Below are 25,356 nucleotides of genomic sequence, written 5' to 3' on the forward strand. Positions count from 1 at the left end.
GTAGGAAAATTGTTTGCAGAAATCTATCTAATAACTGGATCATTTTACAAGCCATGTATACATTCATCAACCTTTGCCAAATATGAGAACTGCAGAATATTTTTTCCTTTACGGGGGTGGGGGGAATTATACACAACATAGTTCCTTGCCTATCATAACACATTAACTCAGATGGATGGCCCTGAATCAAATGAAGAATCTAGGACAGGGAAGTTTCTCATAGAATCTATGAGGTTTTGAGTAATTATTTCTTTTTGGAATTTCTTTTACTATATTTTGAACACTGTTCAATGTGGTTGACACTTGAAAATTTTTAACTTAAGTAAAATTTTCTGTTAGTGTTTTCACTAAGCTAGATACTGTATTCACTATCCCAGCTTCTCTTTTCCCCACTACCCTTCAACTAACTCAATCATCCCTAAAACCCTTTCTTCTTAAACAAACACATTGTTGTCTCCAAGATCTCCATTCCCTCCTGCAGCCATACATGGCTTTTTTATGAGAATTGGAGATGTATTAGTTACATATACTTGATGTAAATAACTTAAGGGAAGAGGGATATAATTTGGATTATGTTTTCTCAGGCTTCAGTCCATGTTCACTGGGTCCCATGCATTTGGCAGGAGGAGCATGTGGAAGAGTGTTTTCATGTTGATGATAAGTAGAGACAGACAGGAAGGGGGCAGGGGCAAGATAGCTCTAAGGACATCCCCGGTGGGTATTTCCTATAGCTAGATCCCACCTCCTAAACTTTGCCAAACCTCTCAAAATAGCACTACTAGCTGGGGACCTAAGCTCTAACACATGAACGTGTGGGAAGCATTTCATATTAAAGCTAGAACATTACACCTCTGGCCCATGAAGATTCATAGTCATCTCATAATGCAAAATGTGATCAATCCTTCTCTAAAAGTCCACAAAGTCTTAATCTTCCAATGGGTTCAAAAGACCCAGTTCAAAGTCTTCACAGAGAATTAAGGCATTCTTAGCTGTGAGCCCTGTGAAACCAAAAAGGAAATTACGTACTTCCAACATTCAATGACACAGACATTCTAAATGGAGTGAATAGGAGAATAATTCTAAATGGAGTGAATAGGAGAATAGCAAGGAAGGACAGGACCAAAGTGAGACCAAAATCCAGCAAGGAAAACATTAAATCCTGTAACTCCATGCCCCGCTTCTAGGGTAAGTAGTGTCGTGATCTGAGCCCTTCGGAAGCCTCTCCCCTATGGCCTTGCATCTGCAGACCACATAGCCTCTGTCTTGGGCTGGTTCTATTGCTTTGCTCAAAAGACATCTACATTCCTGCCATCTGCAACATCCTGGGGTCTCTGCTTTTTCTTTGATTTCACCTTGAAGCTTCATACATTGTCCACACGGGGGCTGCTTACAAGGATCCTGAATTTATTCCACATTGCCTGGCCTCTCAGGCCTTCTTTAGAAATCTCAGTGGAAGCCTTCACAACCCCATAACTCTTGCATCCTGCATTCCTGCAAAATCAGCATCCTGTGCATGACACCAACTTGAGCAGTATCTGAGCCTCCTTTCACCATGGCTGCAGCAGCCTCTGAGTGATTGGGCAGTTGGACCCGGGAAAACACTTCCCTAAGGTGACCCTATGCAAGCAGCGTTCCCTTGCAGCTTTCTCTTTTCAAGAGAAAGTCTTTCAAATTAGTTACAATTTCATGCTCTGGAGCCAGTGATGGATGGGGTCTAGCCAGTTCTTGAGATGCCCTCAAGGCATCCTTCTCATTGTTCTGGTACAGAGTGCTTGATTTATTTTCAGTGGTTCTAATATCTTAAACAATCAGACCCTCCTTGTCCACAACTTTAACCAGCTCCATTTCTGACTTAACTGCACGTTGTCACATCTTTAAACTCTGCTTTTACTCTTAATTCTCACTGTAAATGTGAGCAAAGCAGCCACCTACATCCATGCCCTGAATGATGCAGTGTCTTGAAATTTCCCCTGCTAAATTAATTAGTCCTTTACTTTTAATTTTAGCCTCACTCAAAGACTAAGGACTCTACTCTCCCAGTAGAGTTCTTGTTCCTGTCTGAAAGTTCATGAGCACAGTCCTTACTGTCCACGTTCCTAGCAGAATTCTGGTCTCTGAGGTCCCACCACAATCCCCATTCAGCTTTGCCCTTAATATCCTAGGCTTTCCTAGGCTGCCTCTTCAAATATTTCCAAATTTTCCACAAAACTCGTTCCAAGCCTTAGAAACCACATGGTCAGGTTTAGTCACATTAGTGGCCGTACTTCTCTGGTACCAGTTTTCTGCATTAGTTAATTTTGTTTCATTAGGAACAAACACCTGAGAGAAATAACTTAAGAGAATAATGCTATTGTTTAGGCTCACAGTTTTAGAGGGTGCATTCCATAATCATGACTTCATGCACTTGGGTAGGACATCAGGGCAATTGGGAATAGGTGGTGAAAAAGCTTGCTCATGGAAAATAGGAAGCAGAGAGAGAAAGAGAGCGAGAGACAGAGAGAGAGAGAGAGAGAGAGAGAGAGAGAGAGAGAGAGAGAGAGAATCAATGTTTTATCACATGAGCATTTCGTATTAAAAACCTAACAGGGGATGTCACATCAAGGTAGTTGTAAGGGAGACTCTCAGTCCTAATCCTATTGTGTGGATGAGAGGGAGAGAGAGAGAGAGAGAGAGAGAGAGAGAGAATAGAGACAGTTTTTCCCTGAATTATCTCTTTAATTCCAAAAGATGATGGGTTAAAATGAACAAAAAACAAACCTGGAAGTATTCTATATTTAGGACAATTATATGTTTGAGCATCAATATTTAATATTATAAAACTATTTTAACAGAATACAGCATTTGCCCTTGACAGAGAATGCTTCATGTAAATTCTTCACAAATAGTGTCTTCAGATAGGACCACATTACCTATACATCACTATAAGTTAGCATATTTATGAAAATTTGCAATTTTTTCCTTTTGTATTACATATGCACTATGTAAAAATCACACATTCATCCATCTCATATTAAGTACACACTTTGTGCAAAACAAAAGAAGAAAATAAGGACTAGCACCTGCACACCCATATATATTGCAAAACTATCCATAATAGCTGAACTATGGAAACAGCCCAGATGAATGGATTAAGAAAATGGAGTATTATTCACAATGGAGTATTATTCAGCTGTAAGGAATAATGAAATTATGTATTTTTGCAAGTAAATGGATGGAACTAGAGATCATCATATTAAGCTAAGTAAGTTCTGTTCAGAAAGAGAAAGGCTACATGTTTCCTTCATATTTGGAAGCTAGATCAAAAGATAAATATATACATTAATACAAACATGATTATATATATATGATACATAAATAAAAACATGATTTTATGTATATATATTTATATAAAACATGTCTGTAACATTGAGATTGTTTGAGGGGACTAGGGCAAGGAGGGAGAGGAAAAGAGGCTGCAGAGAGTGAATCATATCAAAACACACTACATCTGTACATGAAGATGGCATGATGAAACACACTGAAAGCTGTTGAATAATGGAGGTAAGAGAGGATAGGTAAAGAAAGAGTAATGGGGGGTAGTCTAATTAAAGTACAATTTATTCATTCATGAAATACCATGAAAAACTCCTCTGAACAATAAATATACACTTAAAATGAAGGACAGAAATATAAAACAAGTCCTGTTTGGAGGGAGGAGAGCAAGTAATCACAGAGAGTGAAAGGGGTGAATATGTCCTTTACTCACTTGTATGAAAATAGAATAATGAAACCTGTTGAAATTATTTTAACAAAATAATTTGGGGTTCAAATGAGAATGATGGTGGGATGAATCTAACCAAAGCACATTGTAAGCATATATGGAAATGTCACAAAGAAACAGTAGCTAATATATGCAGATAAAAATGCTTTAAAAATAACTTATTATAATGAAAAGATAATGTTTCCTAACAGAAGTATTTTATTCAGCCACAAAGAAGAATGAAATTTTGTCATTTGCAAGTAAATGGATGGAACTGGAGAACTTCATCTTAAGTGAAGTTAGCCAGGCTCAGAAGACTGAAAGTCACATGTTCTCCCTCGTATGTGGATTGTAGACCTAAAACAAATGCAGCAATATTTTGGGACACAGGTCACACTAAGGGGAGGCTGTGCAAGGGAGGGATAGGGCAAGGGAAGGAAACCAAAAACTTGAATAAGGTTGATGTGCTCACTCTACAGCAATTGAATATAGAAATTTTAAACTGGCCAGGGCCACCGTGGGAAGCAGACTAGGAAGGTGGGAAGCAGAATGGAAGAGGTGAATCAACTGGAGCTGAAATACACATATGCATGGGAACAGCACAAGGAAACTCCCTGTGTAGCTATCTTTATCTCAAACTAGCAAAACCTTCATGTTTCTCATTTTATCTTTTACATTTTGTCTTCTACAAAATCTGAGATCAGGAGGGCGGAACAGGTTCTGGGTGGGTGTGGGGGTATCGTTGGGAGGTGGTAGGGCAGTGGGTAGGAGGATGAACATGATACAAATAGTGTGTACACATTTATGTACATGCAAAAATGATACCTATTGAAACTGTTCCAGGAATCAGGGGAGGAGGAATCTGGGAGAAAAGTGGGGGAGGGAGATTTAAGTATGATAAATTTGATACATTGTAAGAACCTTGTAAATGCTACAATGTATCTCAACAATAAAAAAAGAAAAAAATGATACAGATGGAATCTGAAAAAAATTAAAACTAATACTGTGAAATATTTCAGAATATGTTTTTAATACATCTTCAAATGTTAAGCAGCTTTCCACACAGAGATCACTAAAGTGAACCTAAAACCACAATAACATAAAAATGCTCATGCTATAAAGTTAATTTTAAAAAGTAGCAATCAAAATTCAAGAGATGTTATGTATAATTATACAAAGTAAAATTTTGAAATGTGAAAACAAAAAGATAATATAATGTTTTCTAACAGAAATCTATTAAAGGCTATGAGTATAGACGAAAGTCTGACAAGGGGCAGGAGGTTTGCTGAACAGTGCTCACAGTGGAAACAGCAACTGAACAAGGCCTAAGTTGGAGCAGAGTGGATGAGAGTAGGAGAAATAAAAGTTCTGCCATGCAAGAAAGCAATAGGAACACGATTAAAACAAAACAAAACACAACAAACAAAACCTCAGAGATTTGTGGAAATGTCAGAAGAACAGTCACTAGGAAAAGTCCTCCAGGGACACCATCCTTGCTATCAATGATGATAATATTGATTGTGACTCAGGGAAGTTCTACCGGTTCAGACACAAAAGTCCTGGGTAAGGACTTTGTGTGTGAGTATGCATTATTCTGAATTATAACTTCAAAAATCTAAATCATAGACAGGAATAGTTCTTAATACAATTAAAGCAGTCTAGCCAGCTAATGTGGGGGAAATGTTACCAGAAAGCTTCAACCCGGTAAGGGACATTTAAAAAGATAACTGAAACTGGGTGTGGTGGGTCAGGCCTGCAAGCTAAGATACTGGGAGCAGTTTGTGGGCTAATGGTGCCAGGCCAGCCTGGTGGGGTGGGTGGGAATTAGCAAGACCCCCATCTCAATCAATAAGCTGAGTGTGGTGGCACCTGGCTGTCATCCCAGATGACCCAGGAGTCCTTAAGTAGGAGGATCACTGTCTGAGGCTGGCCCCAGACAAAAATGTAAGACTCTACTTGAAAAATAACTGACCCCCCAAAAAAGGGCTGGGGTGTGGCACAAGTAGTAGAGCACCTGCATAGCAAGCACAAGACCTGAGTTCAAAACTGTTCTACCAAAAAAATTTAACTAATTAATTAAAAATAAAATGTGAATGAAAACAATGGGACAAAAAAAGGGAAAAGTCAAAGTGAATATTTTTCTGCACATCTTCAGTACTGAACAAGTAGCAGAGACAACTTTGAGTGACCAACAGAAAAATCTCCTAATTAGCCAGTAGGAAGTATTAACATAAATGTCTTATAGAATTTGTTTGAGACTTGGAAATAGACAAAAAGGACAACTGTGTGCTCATTTCCTGCAGCCATGGTCTTTACCTTTTAATCTACAGGATAATTTTTACATCAGTAATGACAAAAGTCAAGTTGTAGATTTTTGTTCAATATAGATACAAATAATTTCTGAGCTGTGAATGAATTAAACACTAAAAATTATAATATATATCTCCATTTGCAATTACCTGCTTAAAAGATCTAATCTAACTATCTCATCAGGTTTTTGGTGAATTGCTCATATACACCTAGTGTCTCAAATGCTCCTTGAACCATTTTCAACATCTCACTGATGGCTAATTAACAAACAGAATAAAATCTTTGGCATGGCTGCATTTTAATTTGTATAAGAGTTATGATTTTGCTTTTGAAAATAACGCTTTAATACATTTTTTAATAGAGAGGAGAACATTAGGCATATTGCTAAGTTCCATTAGGGTTATCAGATGTGCTTCAGTTTTATATTCTGCTTTACAGCAAGTTATGATAATAATTTGAAGTCTACATTAATGAGAATTGTATCCTGTGGCCATGTGTGTTGTTTTCAACTTGATCATTGGAGTCCTACTGCCTTAGAGCTCATACCCAGCTCCTTCTTGTATTTGATCTATGACATAGACTATAAGTAAATTTTTCTGTCACCCCATCTACTAGACCTAATGAAGGAAATAAGACCTAGCTCTCAGTCTATCATGAGAATATAAAGGGAATATTTCACCTCCGGTGTCTAGCATATTTGAAACACAGGAGGAAGGCAATGTATTTCAGTAATGTTGTTTTATATTGAAGTTGAGCATGTCTTTAATTTGTTCTTGTGAGAAGTGCTGATCAGTTTTACCTAACACATTTAAACTAACATATTCACTATCTCTAACATTGTCTATTATTATTTTTTTGTTTTCACTGGAAGATTTTTCTTCACTCCAGGTGTTCTGTTACTGACTGCTTCTACACACCACAGTTCATTGAGTGATATTTTTTTCTGTCATTATGTTTGGGAGGAATGAACTCACGGGTGTGGCTCAGCAATGCCCTCTCTCCTTGCTGGTATGAAATAAAGTGCAGGGAGCAAGTCTTCCTTTGAGGCTTCTTTGGAGACAGGTGCTCTGTATCTTCCTAGAGGGAGGCATATCTCTTTCTAGATTTGTGAGTCACCCTAATTCTGGGTTCATTTAACAGAGTCATTTGCTTTTACACTCAGTAATGACCTCTGTTTTCTATGTTTGCCACTAATAAAACTCATCTTTCAGTCTCCTGAAAGATGCCTTTCCCTTGTCTAATTTCTCAATTTGTTCATTCCCACCCGTGTTGGGAGGGAAGGAAAGACCAAGGATTGTGAATACTTTTTTCAATGTTTTCCATTTTCTTTGAGACATTTTCTATCTCTTTCCCTCATCTTTAGAGACTCTCTTTCCTGTGCTGGGACAGGAACAGTCTATGATTATCTGAAGTATTCATTATTTGTCAGGCTTTACTAACTCTTAAGTCACTAAGGAATTCACTTACTGTTATCTACTGTCAAGTTTATACAGAAAATGAGTCTGCTAGATCAGGTGACTTTGTGTTTGTTATTAATACTTACCATCAGTTAAGAATAGCTAGAGAGAGGCACTGGCAGAATCACTCCAGTGGTAGAGCACTTGCCTAAGCAACTGTGAGGCCCTGAGTTCAAACCCCAGTATTTCCCTCTCCACCCAACAAAAAGAATAGCTGGAGATGATAGAGCACTCATGATGAACCAAGGATTGTCAAGTGAAATCCATAACCTAACAAAGTTAGCACAATCATCATCTCCTTTTGACATAAAACAAATTGAATCAGAGAATAGTTAAGTGAATTTTTCTAAGCTAACACAGCAAGAGAAGTCCAGCTGGATCAGAGGATGACTCCAAGTGGACTGACTCTGGAGCATTTAATCTCATCAGTATAGTGTCTACCTATATGTGAGAAAACACAAGCAAAGAGAGATTTGTGGCAGATCTGTGTTTCAGAGAATGAAACACAGCTCCAATGTTTACTCACTATATAACCTTGTGATAATTTATGGAACATTTTGGAACCTCAAGTTTTCCATGTGTTCAACAGAAGTATAGTAACTGACCTGAATTTTTGCCAAGGTGATTGGCAAGATAAAATGAAAAACAATCTTGTTTAGTTCATTTCTTGCATTGCAACTTGCTGCAGAAAGGAACTAATGTAGGCAGAGCATGCATATGAAAGCTCTTTGTAACTGTCAAGTGGTAAACAACTGAATGTAGTCCTATAGTTTATAAACCCAAGCCCTAGCAGAGGTGAGCAGATGCCCGCTCCAAGAGAGAACCCTGGCTCTGGATTGGAAAGTCATTCATGAGGAATGTTTTATGGAAACATGTCTCTGTGGTTGTGGGAGGAAGGAGAGATTTCTAATTCATTGATTGTCACCATGCCTGCTGGGATTGTGATGATCAGAAGATGGGGATGAATAAAAATAAGTCACATGATTTCAAAATTCGAAAGGATGGGAGGCAAAGCCATGCATCACAGTAGCTGGAAGGTGGTATGAACATCCATGTAATTTGTGCAGAGAGGTGAAAAAGCCTCATTTTAAGAACAGAAAGAGAAAATTTAACCAGCAAATAGGAGAAAGCACTAATCAATTCTTGGTTAAAAAAAGGAAAGAAAATAATTTAAAAGTGCTGTGTTTCGAAGCTACGTTGCTTTCTGGATATTTCTCCCAAACTGCTGTATTTTCTTCCACAGTTAATTTGCAGAAATGCTTAGAGTTCAATAACACATGCAAAAAATTATTCTCAGGGAATAAATGACCCATTTATATTCAAACCACTGATGTTAGTAATATGCAAAGCCTAAGTGAATCATACGAGCAAGTGATACTTGGAAACCAATTCAGTTTCCAAGGAGGGAATAGATGCTAGTGTTAAGAGCTCACAAGGAACAATGATTCTGTCAATTAATATGCCATTGTTTCATACTGGAATACCTTATCACTACCAAAATGAATGAAATCAGAAAGGCTTCTCATGTCTTTAGAATGTATGTGAGAATGCAATTATATATAAATAGTTTCACCTCTTGGATGAAATATATTTCTAATTAAATTCTACTCTCTGTACTGAGATAACAAAGTTCAGAAATAAAAAGATTAAGGGCAATATGTTGGAAATTTTACTTTTCCTACTAGAATATAAGAAAATCTGAGTAATTAAAATCATGAGCTACTGAGTCAACAAACTTGTGTTGTAATCCCAGATTCATCAGTGTTTCCTTGTGATGGTCCCTTGTATAAACTGTGGAAATCTTGTGTGCTTCAGTTCTCTCCATATGTAATATGAATGTCAAGAAATGCAGACCACCACTCTGTACTATTAGAAGAGGTAATTTATGGGCATGGTTTCTAGTTTACTCTGAATCTTAATCTATTCCTTAAGCTATTTTGGATGTTACTGGTATAATTTTGATATTTTCTGTTTAGACTGTCACAATCAAGTCCTGACATATTTTTCTATTGATGAAATATCTGTAAAATCTAAGAATGTTTAAGTAGCTTACTTTCATAACATTCACAGAAGATGATTCATCAACACACTCGTGCAACACATAACAATGTTCCCATCAGTGATAAACCACATATATGATCAGGATCTCATAAGATTTTGTTGCCTCGTGAAATTATAGCTGCCTTTATTTATGCAAATTAACTCTTTTGTGCACCCAACAATGAAATTAGCCAATGAGGCATCTCTCAGGATGCAACACAGCTATTAAGCAACATGTGACTATATTTTCATGAAATATATTTATTTTATGAGTACAAAAGGAAATTCATTTTTTTTTCTAAGCACCTATCATGTATCAAGGACTTTATTTGGTGCTTTGGTTGCAGCAATACTGTGAGATGGATAGTCATTCCTTCAGATGCATGAATGATTATAACAAAAATTTAAGTTATTAAATTTTGTCATTTTCAAAAAATCAAGAGTTGAGCAGAAGAATTCAAATACTTCACAATATTTTAAAATATATTAATACACACATGAAGGAAGCATGCACATAATTTAATGTTGTCATTAGCATTACATAATATTGGGACTTATTAGAAATAAAAAATTATAGTAGACATCATCCTTTATTTATTTATTTATTTTGCAGTACTGGGGCTTTATGTTTTTAAACTCTGGGTCTTATGCTTGCCAGGCAGGCACTCTACCACTTGAGTAATACCTCCAACTCTTTTTGATTTAGTTATTTCTTCCATATAAGGTCTTGTGTTTTTGCCTGGGCCAGCCTCAGACCATGATCCTCCTCCTTATCAACTCCTGCATAGTTGAGATTACAGAAATGATATCAGAGAGACTTGCTGACATTGCTGGTACTACAGGTATGAACCACTGCACCCAATCTTCATAGACATTTTTACTGGCAATATTTCTTACGAAAATATTTAGTACTAAAGTAATCCTTACTAAAATATATTTCATATGTAAACACTCATTGCTAGATGTCCTTGTTTTCTCTGTTGGATGATACAGTGTAGGAATAGAAAGTATTACCTTTATAAGTTCTATTTACAGTTTAGAAATGTGATATACTCATTTAAAGTCATAAATATTTTACTTATGAAATAGCCCTTATTCAAGTTATAGACTCAAACTTAGAATTGCTGTTTAAAGCTGAATGCAGTAGCTCACACCTGTAATTCAGCCAATTGTGAAGCTAAGATTGGAAAGATCATGGTTCAGGCCAGCTCCAGCAAAAAAATTAGTGAGACCCCATCTCAACCAATGAGTAGGGTGTGGTGCACACCTATCATCCTAGCTACACAGGAGACAGAAATAGGAGAACTGAAGTCCAAGCTGACCCAGGCATGATGGTAAAACTCTTTTAGAAAAATAACTAAAAATCAGGAATGGCTGAGGTCCTGGTCATAGTGGTTGAACTTTTGCCTAGAAAGTGTAAAACCCTGGGTTAAACCCCAATACTACCAAAAAAATGTTTCTTGAATTTCTTTACTAGTCACATAATTTTTTAATAAATAATACTTATAGAAGAATATCCATGAGATCAAAGAATGTAAACAGAGGAATATTAACTTAAGTCTCTTTTTAATGTCATAAAGCATCTTGAATCACCCATTCAAAAATTTTTGATCAATGAAAATATTAGTGTATTTAAACACACAGAGACATTCTGGTTTTGACAGTTTTCATGCACAGCTATTTACTGCCATTGGAGAAGGCATGACATCATGTTTGCTTATGTGTTTTGTTTAAACACAGGATGTCTGTATCAGCCTTCTTAACGACTATCGCATGCCAGAACCACAGTTAGAAATGTTTATCTCCTCCCTTTCACCTCATTCTCCCATTTCTTTTATTCCAGCATATTAAATGAAGTTAAAATCTTAGGCCTGTGCAGAGCACACAGAATAGTACTTTATAAGTTAGAAAGTAGAAAGTGAAAAATACTATCAGAGAAAAAAGAGTAGGCAAGATGTGGGGACTTGAGATTTCTGGACATGAGTTTCTTTAAGGATAAAGCCAAGTTTTATAGACAAACTCAGATTTAAGAAGATATTTTTATATGAGAAAGATGTAACCAATATGGAAGAAGAATATTATTGATAGAGAAAGCAGATAAAACAAAGGTCTTAAGGCAGGTTTATGCCTACTGTACACTGGGAATATCAGAAAGGCCTGCATAGTTTGTCCAAAGCATATGAGAAGAACATTTGAAAACAACACCAACACAGTGAGGGTATAGATCATCTATGACTGTAATCAGCAAGTTACAACTCATGGGACAAGGCTGGGCTGTTGGCACATTTAGTGAATACAGTTTTTTGGAGTACAGTGTGTACACACTTGCTTATGTATTTGCTATGGCTGCTTTTGTGCTTCAACAAAGGCAGAGGGAAGTGGGACAAACAACATGAGGCCTGAAAAGTCATTTAGAGAAAGACTATTGGTCTTCAATCTCTGTCCTTGGCAAAGATTTTCATTTATTCTCTGATGGAAAATGCAAAGCCCTTTAAGGTCTTGTGAGCACAGGAGTCACATAATCCCACAATGTTGAAAGCAATTATTCTGATTTCTGTTTTGTGAATAAAATGAGGAGTACAGGGGTAGTAGTGCAGAAGTCCACATGAGAAATTATCCAGCTGGCGCTGGCTCAGGAACAGTGATGCTTGGGAAAGAGGTGGCAGAGACATTGAGCTCCCTTGGAACAGTGTACTAACAGAACTCTTGACATTGAGAAGAATTCTACTTAAGGCTCAAAGAAAATGAGGAGTATGTCAAACATTTGTAGCAGAAACTATCACACCTCGTTGGTTGTAACACCACTATTCCTTCCTGAGGACACGGTGAAGACCAGATATGACCAAAGTGAGGGTATCAGTAACAGTCAGTTACTGTATACCTTAATATAAGGTTTGATTTTAATTTTGTTCCAGTTTTTATCATGAGAACAATTAAATAATTTCTTTTTATTCTTTTATTGGTACTGGGGTTTGACTTAGTGTCTCCTGCACTTGCTATACAACTTGAGCACTTGAGACACACCTTCAGTCCTTTTGACTTTTAGTTTTTTCAAATAGGATATCATGTTTTTGCCTGGGGCCAGTCTCAGACTGCAATCCTCTACCTGTACCTCCCAGGTGACCTTAAAACATAGTCCCCAGCTTTACTTCCTGAGTAGCTGGAATTACAGGTTTGAATTAGCATGGCCAACATGTTAAAGAACTTCTAAGGTTAAAAATATATAGATTATGCATAAACACACATATGAAAAATGTATTTTATGAATGTATATGTGCATATATATGTATTGTATATATAAACGTGTATATATATGCATACTTCCCACATCACACTTTTCTTTTTCTCCTCAATATATAATCATTCTCTTGCTTTTGAGGAACACCATGTCATAATTTGTATAAGTGTAAATAAATAATGCAATGCTTAGTTTTCATTTTTCTAAAATTTAAATAGAATTATGCTGATTTTAGACTTTTGTAACATTTCTTTCACTTGGTCAATAGCCCATATTTACTGTGGTTCTGTAAGTATTTCTAAAGTGTCTGCTTGTTTTTATTAACTTCTTCCTCAGGTTAGGTAGGCAGAAAGATTCTACTCCAGGTTTGTAGAATGTTCTTGTCTCATCTGTACCTAACAAAATCACATCTCTTATTTATTTCCAACATAGCAATAGAATTTATAAATTTTTTTAAATTTGTGACATCCAGCACAGAATGTTTGCTGTATTAGTCAGGGTTCTCCATAAAAATGGAAATAGTAAATGTATGTGTGGGGGAGGGAAGAGACAGAAAGAGGGAGAGAGAGAAAGAGAGAGAGAGAGAGAGAGAGTGAGAGAGAGAGAGAGAGAGAGAGAGAGAGAGAGAGAGAGAGAGAATGAGTATGTTTATGGATGCCAGAAGATCAAGAAAAAGTCCCACAGTTTTCTCTTTGTGGCCTGAGAACCCAGAGAGTAGGTGGTTTCATTCAGTACAAATATGAAGGTCTGAGTATCAAGGGAACAGGTAATGATGCAAATGTAAGTCTTGGTGTCTTGGTAAAAATCCACAGGCAATAAAAGATGAATTTCTCAGCTTGGAGGGAGAACAAATTTGCCCTTCCTTTGATCTCTTGTGTTGGGTGGTGCCCAACCATGCTGATGCAGGTGGAACTGCTTTCCTCATTCTACAGATTCCAGTGCTAATTCCTTCCTGAAACTCTCATTAACTCAAAAAGTATGTTGTACCAGCTATCTGAGCATCCCTCAGCCAAGTCAATTTGATACACAAAAAAACCATCTACTTTGCCACTCTGAAAACTTCTGGAAAATTTCTATCCAACTTCCCCAAAATCTTATCTTGTATTGTTTTAATAGATCGATGTCCTTGTTTTCAGCACTAAAGGGGGAAAATATCTGCTTTTTAGAACTTCTTTCCTGTTTTTTGGTGAAGTTTATAACATACTAATTCTTTCTTTATTTAAAGTAATAAGTTTTATTCATTGTGGATGAAAAAATGTGTACTTAAGGAAGTATTTTATCATAATATTTATTGCTCCAACTGTCATTTTGTCCTTCCTTAAATTTTATGTTCAAGGTGTGTCTTAATCCCTATCCTATGAAACACATGTGTTTCATATATATTTTTTTCTTAGAAAAGGTTATCAGTAACTAAACACAGACCTCCAAAAAAGTGATAATGAAACTAGTATTGTGCTATTGCTGCTTTTTGTATAGATATTGGTACAAATTTCTGTGTATGTATGTATGTAAGGACCACTTAAGAAACATATGAAGATCTGTCTTGATAAGAAGAGATTCTATCACAGCTATCTGTAATAGCTTTTCTATTACTATAAGAACCTGCAGAGTCTTAACATATAAAATTATTCCTCTCTGACACCTGTCAGAAATTATATTACTTAAGAAAGCTGGATCAGAAAAAATTAAACACCTTTGACTGCTTCTCAGGGTACAGTTAGCCTTCATAGCAATCATACTTCCACTGAACCTTGACAGTACACACTTCAGTTGCATTTTTCAAGATAAATTCTGCCACCTTTTCCTCTTTTATCGACTGATATTTTGACAGACTTGAGGTCCGAGTCAAATCTGTTGCAACACTTTTAATAATCCAACATAAATTCTTATGATATATTATGATGAAATAAAAACATTAAATCATGAAGCATTTTATGACCTGTCATGAAGTGGTACACAGGCGACTGAATTCAATAGAGTTGTCAAAGATGTCTAATTGGTTGCAAATGAATCATTTGTGTAATGCAAGCAAAATGGGGGCTACCTGTGGGTACCAGAAAAAGGAAAATGAACCATGACAAATGAAATAAATCTAGGGATTTCTGGGTACAGAGTGCTGTAACAGCCAGCTAAAAGAAATCTGACTTTTTCATATTAGATGTATTTGCTCTATTAATGGGTTGGCAAGTATGCAAAGGTTTAGAATGGGAAAGACATAAATTTTGAAGAACTAAGATAAAAAGAAGCAAATTCTATGGAGACAAAGGACAAGTCTTATCACATTTGGGGCAGAATTAAGTATTATTCTTATCCATGACTCAAATGTGTTTTATTTCCCAAAGGTTAACCAAAAATAAAAGATGTCTGATTAAATTTCTTCAATTCCTGTTTCATGTTACTCTTATTTTGTAACTTACTTTGATACAGATAGCCATTCTTGTATGGTTATAAGAATGTTAGACAGTGAAAAATATTGAAACTTTGTACCTCTATATGAAGATGACATAACGCAGTGCTCTGTAAACTGTTGAGTAATAGGGGAAAGGGTGATGAAGAAAGAGTATTGGGGGTTTAACCTGAGGTCTGGAGGTGTGCACCAGTGGGAGAGAGGAGAGCATAAGGAGAGTGTGAATGAAGGTGAATATGGTGGATGTACTTTGTATTCATGTACGAAAATGGAATAATGAAAACTGTTGACATTGTTCTAAAGAGAGGGGTAGGGGGAGGAGGGAGAAAGATGTAGGTGGTAGCTATAACTAAGGTATACTGTAAGCACGTAAGTAAATGGCACAATATATCTGCCTTATGCAAATGCTTTATGATAATATATTGTATATATGCTAAAAATAAAGCATGTGGCGAAATATTCTTAGATTTGAATATCAAAAAATAAAATATCTGTAAGATAAAATGTGCTCATGTCTATGTAACTTCAAATTTGATATCATAGTTGATATGAAATTATATTCTACAGGTAGTGGGCTTCTAGCTTTGAGGTATAATTTAACAAACCAGAGTGCTTCAACTGGGTACCCTAAAATTTATACATTTAACTTTGTTATCTTTGACCCAGCCATCTTAGAACTCACCTTAAGGACACATGCATTAGAACTTTATCAGAAAACCATTCTACCATAATGAGAGATATCATTTGAAAACTTTCCAAAATGATAATCAGTGAAGAGAAGACACATAAAACTGTCTGGGTGGAAAAGTTACTGGTGCCGATGCTCCTTGTCAAAATGTGAGTGCTATTTATCTGCAGACGTTAATTATGGATGGCTTTTTTCAAGTAGGTTAATAGACAATTTTCACTGGCTGTATTTTAGAGCTTAAGAACTTTCATAATGTCTGGGTCACCAGGACTGATGGCATTTGCATTTCAGGTGTGACTAGGTTACCTCGAGATTTTAACAGTATGGCAGATTTGATGCTTGACATTAAATTTATCTCAGGAAATATATCTTGCAAAAGTACAATGGCTCTAAAATGTATTAAGCTTTGTAAGCCACCTTTATTTGCTTTTGATATATTAACCTCTTTTAAATTTTAGAAGACAAAATAGTCCTTTGATCCTTATTTTTTGTTTGTTTGGTTTGGTTTGGGGGGGGCAGGATTTCAGCAATGTAGTCCAGGATGGGCTTGATACCAGTACTTGTTAAATTGGACCCTTTAGTCACATCATGAACATTTGATATTTGGCAAGTGATACTAAACAGTTTTCCTGGAAAATATATATTGTTATTTTAGAAATTACCAACTTTTTAAATCAAATGGGGAGTAAATGAGAGAAAAATATGTATGTACAAAAGAGCAATTACTTTTTATTTTTATTTCAATATTATTTAATCATTATTCTTTGTCTAATACATAACACATAAACATTGTAAATATGAGTGGGTGTCCTGTAATTTTCAATACATGTTTACATTGTGTAATGTTTAAATTAGGTTAAACCTATTTATTTCCTCAAACATTCAACATTTATTTAGGATGTAAATTTTCTGTGCTGTGCATTACTGCGTTTGTAATTTTCCACTGTATGATCGCACCCCAAAACTTTCAGCTCCCGTCTAAGTATCACTTAATACCCACTGATCAACCTCTTCCATTCACCAAACCCTGACTCTCCCCAGCCTCTGGTAATCACTGGATTCTCACTTCTATGGGATCAACTTTTAAGAAGACACATATGAGGGAGATCTTTCAGGACTGTGTTTCTGTCCTGCCTTTCTTCACTTAATATAATGGTCTCCAGTTTCACCCATCTTGCCACAAATGACAGCATCTCATTTTCTTTGTGTCTGAGCAACGGTCTATTGTCCATATGTAGCATATTTTTTATTCACTCATAAGTTGATGGACACTTTGTTTCCATTTGTTGGCTACTGTGAGTAGTGCTTCAAATTGTGTATGGCACTAATATTTTTTCAAAATAGCTTGGATTTTTTTGTATATATACCTAGGAGTGGTATTGCTGGATATGGTAGTTCTATTTTTAAGTTTTTGAGGTATTTCCATACTGATTTCCAATAATGGCTGTATTAATGTACATATCCATCATCAGTGCTCAAGGATTCCGTTTTCATCACATCCTCCCCAGTTCTTGTTATCTTTGGTGACTTTAATAATAGCCATTATCACAGCAGTGAGGAGGTATCTCGATTGTGGTTCTGATTTGTGTTTCCTTGATGACTAGTGATGCTAAATTTTTTTATTATTGAGTATTAACCCTTTGCATGTCTTCCTTTGAGAAATGTCTATTTATATATACTGACCATTTTTAGTTGTGTTATTGTTTTTGTGCTATTGAATCTTTGAGAATATTGCAGCTTATAGTTGCCAATGTATCTGAATTATATTAGGACTCTTCCAAACTTTTTATGTGGCTTTATATAGGTGGAAGATAAATATAAGATTGTTTCAACATGGATTGTTGCTATCTAATACATTTTATTCAAATCTATGGTCACGATAACTAAATATATTGATTGATCACATGAATTTCATTTAAGGAAATGAAGGCCTTATTTTAGTTTTTCTCTTTCCCTTGCTCTGCCTCTCCCTGTGTGTCTCTGTTACCACACTGATATATATACCTATATAGTGAATAATTTTCTTTCATAGTTATTACTTGTTTCTCAAATACAAATTCTAGTGTTAGAAATAAAAATGCTTGGAAAGTTATTATTATTGCTATTTTGAGGGCAGTACTGGGTTTTGAACTCAGGGCCACTCTACCACTTGAGCCAAGCTTCCAGCGCTTTTCACTCTAGTTGTTTTGGATATAGGGTCTCATTTTTTTCACAGGCCATCCTGGACTGCAATCCCCCTATTTTATGTTACACACTGTAGCTGGGATGACAAGTGTGTGCCACCACTCCTAGCTTTTTTCCATTGACATGTGGTTTTCCAAACTTTAATGCCTGTACTGGCTTCAAAGTACTAACATCCTAATCTCAGCCTCCCAAGTAGATAGAATTACAGGTGTGAGCCACTGGCACCTGACTTGGAAAATTAATTTTGAGAATGACTCTTCCAAGCTTTTTTGGGAAGAGAGAATTATCTTAACACTAGCTTTGATAGATATTATTTAACATGCAAAATTATACAAATAAATGGAAAATATATACATGTATAGTTGTGTTTTAGATATAATATTATTGTTATATATGGACAGTGGTGTGTATGCAGTGACCAAAGGAACTAATTAGTAGCCAATTTAGCTTCTGATATACTGGTTTCCATAGTGATGCTATTTTAAAAACATAAATATTGCATAAAACAGCATTCTCCTTTGGTTCTGTTAATAGATATACCTACAAAATTTCTGAGTACCTGAAGCATAGTTGGGCCATAACCATTTTTCATGTCTCTTGTTCTGTTCTGTGACATCCTGATGAGTCACTATAAATTTCCAGTTGCTGGGATTGAAATGAACAAGAAAGGAAGCATACTTTTCTCCATCTGTGGAAATGTACATTGTGAGCAGATTACTACCTAGCATTTCTTTGTGTATCCTGACAACCTCTGCATGAGGCTTCCTTTCAAGAAATGGAGACCAAGAAATAAACTCTAAAGTTAGAACCAAATTTTGAATATTCCTTTCACCATCTCACCTTGTTTTGAATATGTTGTAAGATTTCAATTTCATCCCAAGAGTGCTTTAATTAACCTGAAAGACTTTAAACCAAAACTATTTTTTAAAACAATTATCACATCTTAATTTGAATACAAATATCTAAAATTTTCATGATGAGGTAATAAATTCCTTTAGCATCATGTAAAGTATTGTATACTTATTCTTTCAGTTACAAAATTATATGTGCTCAAAATAAGTAAAACAATCCAAATCATAAACAAAGATGAGCACAGGCTGATTATATTCTTCTTGATGTTCCCTGCTTTCTCAGTTCTTTTTCCTGGACTTAGCGATGTTGAAATCATGAAATCCTTCCATAATTATTTCTAGGCTTATATCAGATAGCATATATACAAATATGTCCCATTTAAGAATTTCACTATAAACATTTATAAGTAACTATTTAAAGTAATGAATCTATCCTGAACCCTAAGGTTTATAGAAAAACTTCAGATTATTTATAAAGCTTCTTTAGAGTTGACAGAATGTATGTACCATGTTTTATTCTTCCACTGGCAGACACTCACACTGCTTCTTATTTTATGACACTGTAAATAAGACTGTTGCAGTGAGTCACCTATTTCTTTGTAGAAATAGATTTTTTTCTTTACACTCTGATGCATTTAGTTCTACAGGATCAGTGTGCAGAAGTAGTTTGCCGTGTCACTTAAAGTGCTCTGATGGATAATGACAAATGACCTCTTAATGTTTACTACGATCCAGTGTCAAACCAGCAATGCATCTGAATGCTTTCCTTCCTGATGCTGTACCTGTGACATGTAATTGGTCTTCACATGTTTTGATAGGTTAAGATTGATTTTTTGCCTTAATTAGAATGTTTCCAAGCACTAGTAGTTTTGACAACCTTTTTACACATTTATCATTCATTTTGAGACTTCACAGAGACAAATGGTCAAGCCAACTTGTGTGGTTTGAATCCTGGCACCTCTAGCTTATAGTCTTGCGATCCTGGACAAAAGACATAAAAAATCTAATCCAGTTTTTTTTTTTCAGTTATAAACAGGAAGGATACCTGTTTCTAGTTCAAAGCAGAGACACCTTGCCTGACCCAGCTTATCTTTGCTTTCTTTTACTTCATGTTCATTGTCTGCCAGCCCTGCCATCCAATACAGGTCCAGGACAGCCACAGATGCTTGTCACCAGGAGCTACCTGTCCACAGAACCACAATGTCAGTAATTCTAAGAAGGCAGCAATGTGCCTTAACCTTCAAAACAACTCCTTCATGGTTATACTTTGGATTTCTCTAAAGCTATGGAGAAAGCGAAAAGCATCCTTTTTCATCTAGGAACCAGCCTAACAGAGAAGAGACTTGGTACTCTCCTTCTGAACAGAAATAATTTCACAGATCATCAATATGAGACAAATGATGCGTTAAAACAAAACCAGGATCACTTCATAATTGTATCTCAACACAAATAAAGCACAAACATTATCATGCCCATACAAATGACCATATATCTTACCTTGGCTAATATGAATAATCAACACTTCTTTTCCCCATTACAGTTTTAGCATCAGCATTCTCTCCTTCAGAAGATTTATTAAGATATCAAATTACTGAATCATACTTTCTTCCAGAGTAAAATCCTGTTTGCATAAGCCATCATCCAAATCACCTACCACAAATTTAACAATAACTCATTTCTAGCGCCTTTACCTGAGACATCCCCATGCTGCATCTTAATGCAGGGCTCAAGACAAACCTACTTGTTCACTGCAGATATGTTACTGGTGACTTTCAGTCTTGGGTAACAAAATATTATTAATTCAAGCCAGTGTTTCAGAAAAACTCGTCAGTAAATGGAGACATTTCTGATTCTCAGAATCAAAGAGTTTAAATTTCTCAGCTTTCTTCATTTTTTGTAAAGTTTAATTTATATAATCTTTATTTCACTAACTGAACCAAATGCACTCAATACTACGCTAACTTTGCATGCTGGTATTTTTCTTGATTCTATCAAGCTTTTCATTCACTCTTTCCTATATAATGTTTATGTATATATATGTGTGTGTGTGCATGTGTGTGTGTGTGTATGTATTTTTTGTGGTACAGGTGTTTGAACTCATGGCCTCACACTTGCTAGGTAGGCACTCTAGAACTTGAGCCATTCAAACAGCCCTACATAATTTTTATATTGATATATTATTCAAATAGCTGGAATAATTCTGCAATTTTCTGTGGATCACACTGCATTATATTTATCATTTACTTATTTTTGGTGATACTGGAGTTTGAACTCAGGGCTTTGTGCTTGGTCAGCAGGCACTTCACCATTTGAGCCACACATTTAGCCCTTTCTGTGCTGGTCATTTTGGACAGAGTGTTTCCCTTTTTACCCAGGCTTGCCTGGATCAGGATCTTCCTATTTATGGGAACCACCATAGCTGGAATGATAGACATACACCACAGTTCCCACCTTTTTTCCATTGAGATGGAGTCTTGTTAACTTGTTTTGCCCAGACTAACTTGGAACTGCAATCCTCTAGATCTCAGCCTCCTAAGTAGCTGGAATTATAGGCATGAGACACCAGCACCAGCTTGCAGTGAATATATTTCAAATAAACAAAATCATGTTCCCTCAGCAGCCCTTTGAATTGATGACCACACAGTTCTAATTCTTAAGACATTCTATTGATGTATGATTAACCATATCAATCATTCATATAGTTTTCTGATTTATGTCTCAGTTCTGCTATATTTAGCAGGTTACATTTAAGATTTTTGTGATAGAGCTACTTGACTTCTTCATATTTCCTCAATGGGGGAATCAGAGATAATTTATAAGATGGTGTGATACACAAGTAGTATGTGATAGGCTTTTCATGTAGACAAATCTCTGCTTCCACTGTCGTTATGCCATTTCCTAGCAGTGCAAAGCCACAGCCAAGGGAGTTAATCTCTTGCAATTTCGGTTTTCCCAATCATCAAATAGTGGGAACCCAGACAATGAAATGCTTTTGTCATCAAAGCAAGTATGTGATGCCCAACACATTGGACATACAGTAGGGGTACCCAAATGCTAGGTCTAACAGTTATGTTCATTTAGCAAACATGGCCAGAGTGGTTTGGATAGAAAACACTAAGAGAAGATTACTAGCCTCTAAAGAGATCACATTCTGATGAGAAGAAAGAGGAAAACCAATTTTATAATGGAGAAAAAGCAAGAGGAGGAGGAGAATGAGGAGGAAAGGAAAATAAAGTATGTTCAGTGCTCCAGTGCAAAATGCTCAATATTGTATTGTTATTTTAATTTGTCCTTTATGTAGTTCAAAGTCATATAAAATGTCACTGATCAAGCACATAATATAGAAACTACAAAGGAATTAAACAAAATCCATAAAGTTTGGAGAGGAGCCACTATAAAGGATTTAATACTGTTTTGTAACAAAGATAACATATAATATTTGTCTTACACTTATCCTCCCTTTTGTTGTCAGTTACCCTCCTTTTTATTTTTATAAATCTTCATGAAAATTAAGTGAAAAAAGGAGTTGGAAAACACCAAGTACCTAAGACATCATGTAGTTATTACCTTGTCTATTTCACTATCCTTTAACCCTGAATCTTTATTTTTTTTCTTTCTTGTTCCTGTTATCTCCTGCCATAGTCAAAACTGTTTATCCACTATACTAGAAACTGAGCTTCAAGATGTAGGTGAGGTGTCTTTGTTTTCAAGTGTCCAAGACCACCTGTCGAGTCCCTGCTCATTGACAGCTTGCAGAGGCATACATAGAAAACTAGCTTTAGGAACGCAAAGGGAGTTTGGGGATCTTGAAATCATGAAATCTCATTTCTTGTGAAAAGAGGAAGAGTTACAGCAGCTACATTTTGCACAGTGCAGTCTAGGTAGATGTCCATTGCATCATATCGTACTGAAAAATTTGAATAACTCCAAACTTACAGATAGAACATAAAATATAATATTTTTAAAAAAGGAATCATCTAAAATTTAGAATGACTAACTAGTCCAGTCTAGAATTTATAAGATGATCAACAAGACTTGGAAGAGGAATCTGAACCAGACTAGATTTTTTTGACTATTCTGGCTAAATTAGAGTTGTTGTGTCAGAATTGTGCCTCATAATTCAGTGGGATATTTGTCACCTATAGGCTTTTATAAGACAAAGTTCATAAGCTCACTCAATAGTGAGATGATGCACTTTTTCTCATAATTCCAAAATTCATGTTAAAGAACTATTCTGCTTTTGTGACATAGAAGAATTGGGACAGTAGTCTGACTAACTTTGGTAGGATTTTCATGAACAGGGCACATAAATTGTGGCAAGCTGTTTCTTTTATGAACTAATGCCTTAGGAATGTTCCCATAATATGTACATATTCTATGTATGCATACATGTATATATGGCCATTTAAAAAGTTTTACATATACAGACCAAAATTTTAATTTCTCTTTAAAACCAAGCAACATACTTTAGAAACCAGTAACATTTAACACACTGTGAGATTTATTGTTCTGTATCAAATAATGCATTCTCTCTCTTTTTCTCTATCTCTTCTTGTTTTTTAAACAGGTTTTCTCTATATGGTTGGAGCTTGCCTTGAATTCTTGACCCTCCTGTGCTGGGATTATGCCTGGCTGCCATATCGATTTCCAAATGAAATATCCGAAACATATAATATTTTCCTATTTTGGGACTTTAATTGATGGTTTAAGTGGATCAAATTCTATATAAAAAGTAAAATTATAAAGATGATCTAGAAATAAATTTATTTTTTAACTCTGTATCCTAATCATTTTCTTTCGGGCAACAAGTTTGTTTCTTGAAATAAATCTGAGCCAAAATACTGCTCTGATGAGACAATGTTTGTGCTTTCCATAAATTATACTGTACCATTTTAAACACGGAACTTTTCTAACCAAGACTTTTCATTTTATTCATCATGCCTATTAGGGATGATTGGTGAGATAGTTAAAGGAAAATTTAAAGTCTTCTTGTTCAACAATTTTTATCATCTCAGTCTAAGATTTCTCCCTGAATTATTTATAATTTATTATAAATTTGCAATTGATTCAGTAGGTAAATCAAGGACTTATGTCACTAGAATATTCAAAATGAGAATTTAGTAAATATGATTTATAAATGTAGAAATCTTAAATTCATAAATGTATGTGATTATTCACAATATCTTTTGAATTTATTGATTAGAATTATGTAATAAAACCAATCTCTAATTTTTGTTACTTTTTTTACAATATTCAACTCAACACTAGAGTTTGATTAGTGATATTTTGCCTTATGTTTATATTTACCTTAAATATTGCTGACCCAGAATAAATTGTTTTTTTGGTTAAGCACAGAAAATTTAAAATTTTCTAGAGACAAAATTATAGAAGATATAAAATTAAGAATGTTACAAAAGATTTGGATATATGCTTGTATCTGTGTCCCATGGCATGTCACAAAAATAATTTTCTTTTCATAAATGACATATAAAAATACATAAATCTTTAATCATGGATAAAAAAATTTTGAGTGGTAATGTTATGGAGATTTTGAAGTCCTTCCTATTTTTTCCTATAACTATTTCCAAATTTAAAATCTATTTTAGTATGTGATCCATAAAAAATTTCCAAGGACAGAGCTTAACTATGTGTTTCATGTACAGACATAGAATTGAAAATATCAGGCCTTGCAAAACCAGCAGGAGAGGAAGAAGAAAGAAGGAAAAGAAGAAGAAGACAAAGAAGAGGGAGGAGGAGGAGGAAGAAGGAAGAAGAGCTTCATTTATACTGGGCTTTGCAGCTCAGATCATAGCAAGTCTTTAAATGCATCTTCTTCACATGACATTGAATTTAAAAGATCGGTTTGGATTCAGAGCATTAATAGCATTCTGGAAAACATCATCTCCTAGTAATTAATTATATTTACATTCTCTTTCAGTACACTCATGGAATCATTATTGTGGGCACATTCAATAAATCATAAAATGATTTTTATGAAAGTTAAGTCAACAGGATCTTTCTCTTATTTAAAACTATATCCAATAGTTCCCTGAAGTATAAACTTTGTTAATTCATGACTGATTCACAGAGAGGAAAAATAAAACTTAAAAGAAGCTACAGGTAATAATGCATTTGTTTATGAAAACTGAACTTCAGAGAGTTGACAATTCAGGTCTCTTTTCGTCATGAACACAGCTGTTTTCACGTGTGGTGTGGCTAAGCAGCACACAAAGTACTCTTCCAAAGTATGTTTTTTATATTATTTAGGATAAATAATCCCTCAAATTTTCATTCTTGGGCGAAAGGTTTTAAAAAGAGTGGCTGGCTGAGTAGGTCATGGAGATTAAATAATTCTGTGTGAGATTTCTTCCTTTTACATTTTTTATTAGCACATCTTAATTGTACAGGGGGGGGCATTCCTTGTGCCAATTCCTAAAACCCT

The sequence above is a fragment of the Castor canadensis genome, chromosome 17 (genome assembly GCF_047511655.1).
Source record: "Castor canadensis chromosome 17, mCasCan1.hap1v2, whole genome shotgun sequence".
NCBI classification, from domain to species: domain Eukaryota; kingdom Metazoa; phylum Chordata; class Mammalia; order Rodentia; family Castoridae; genus Castor; species Castor canadensis.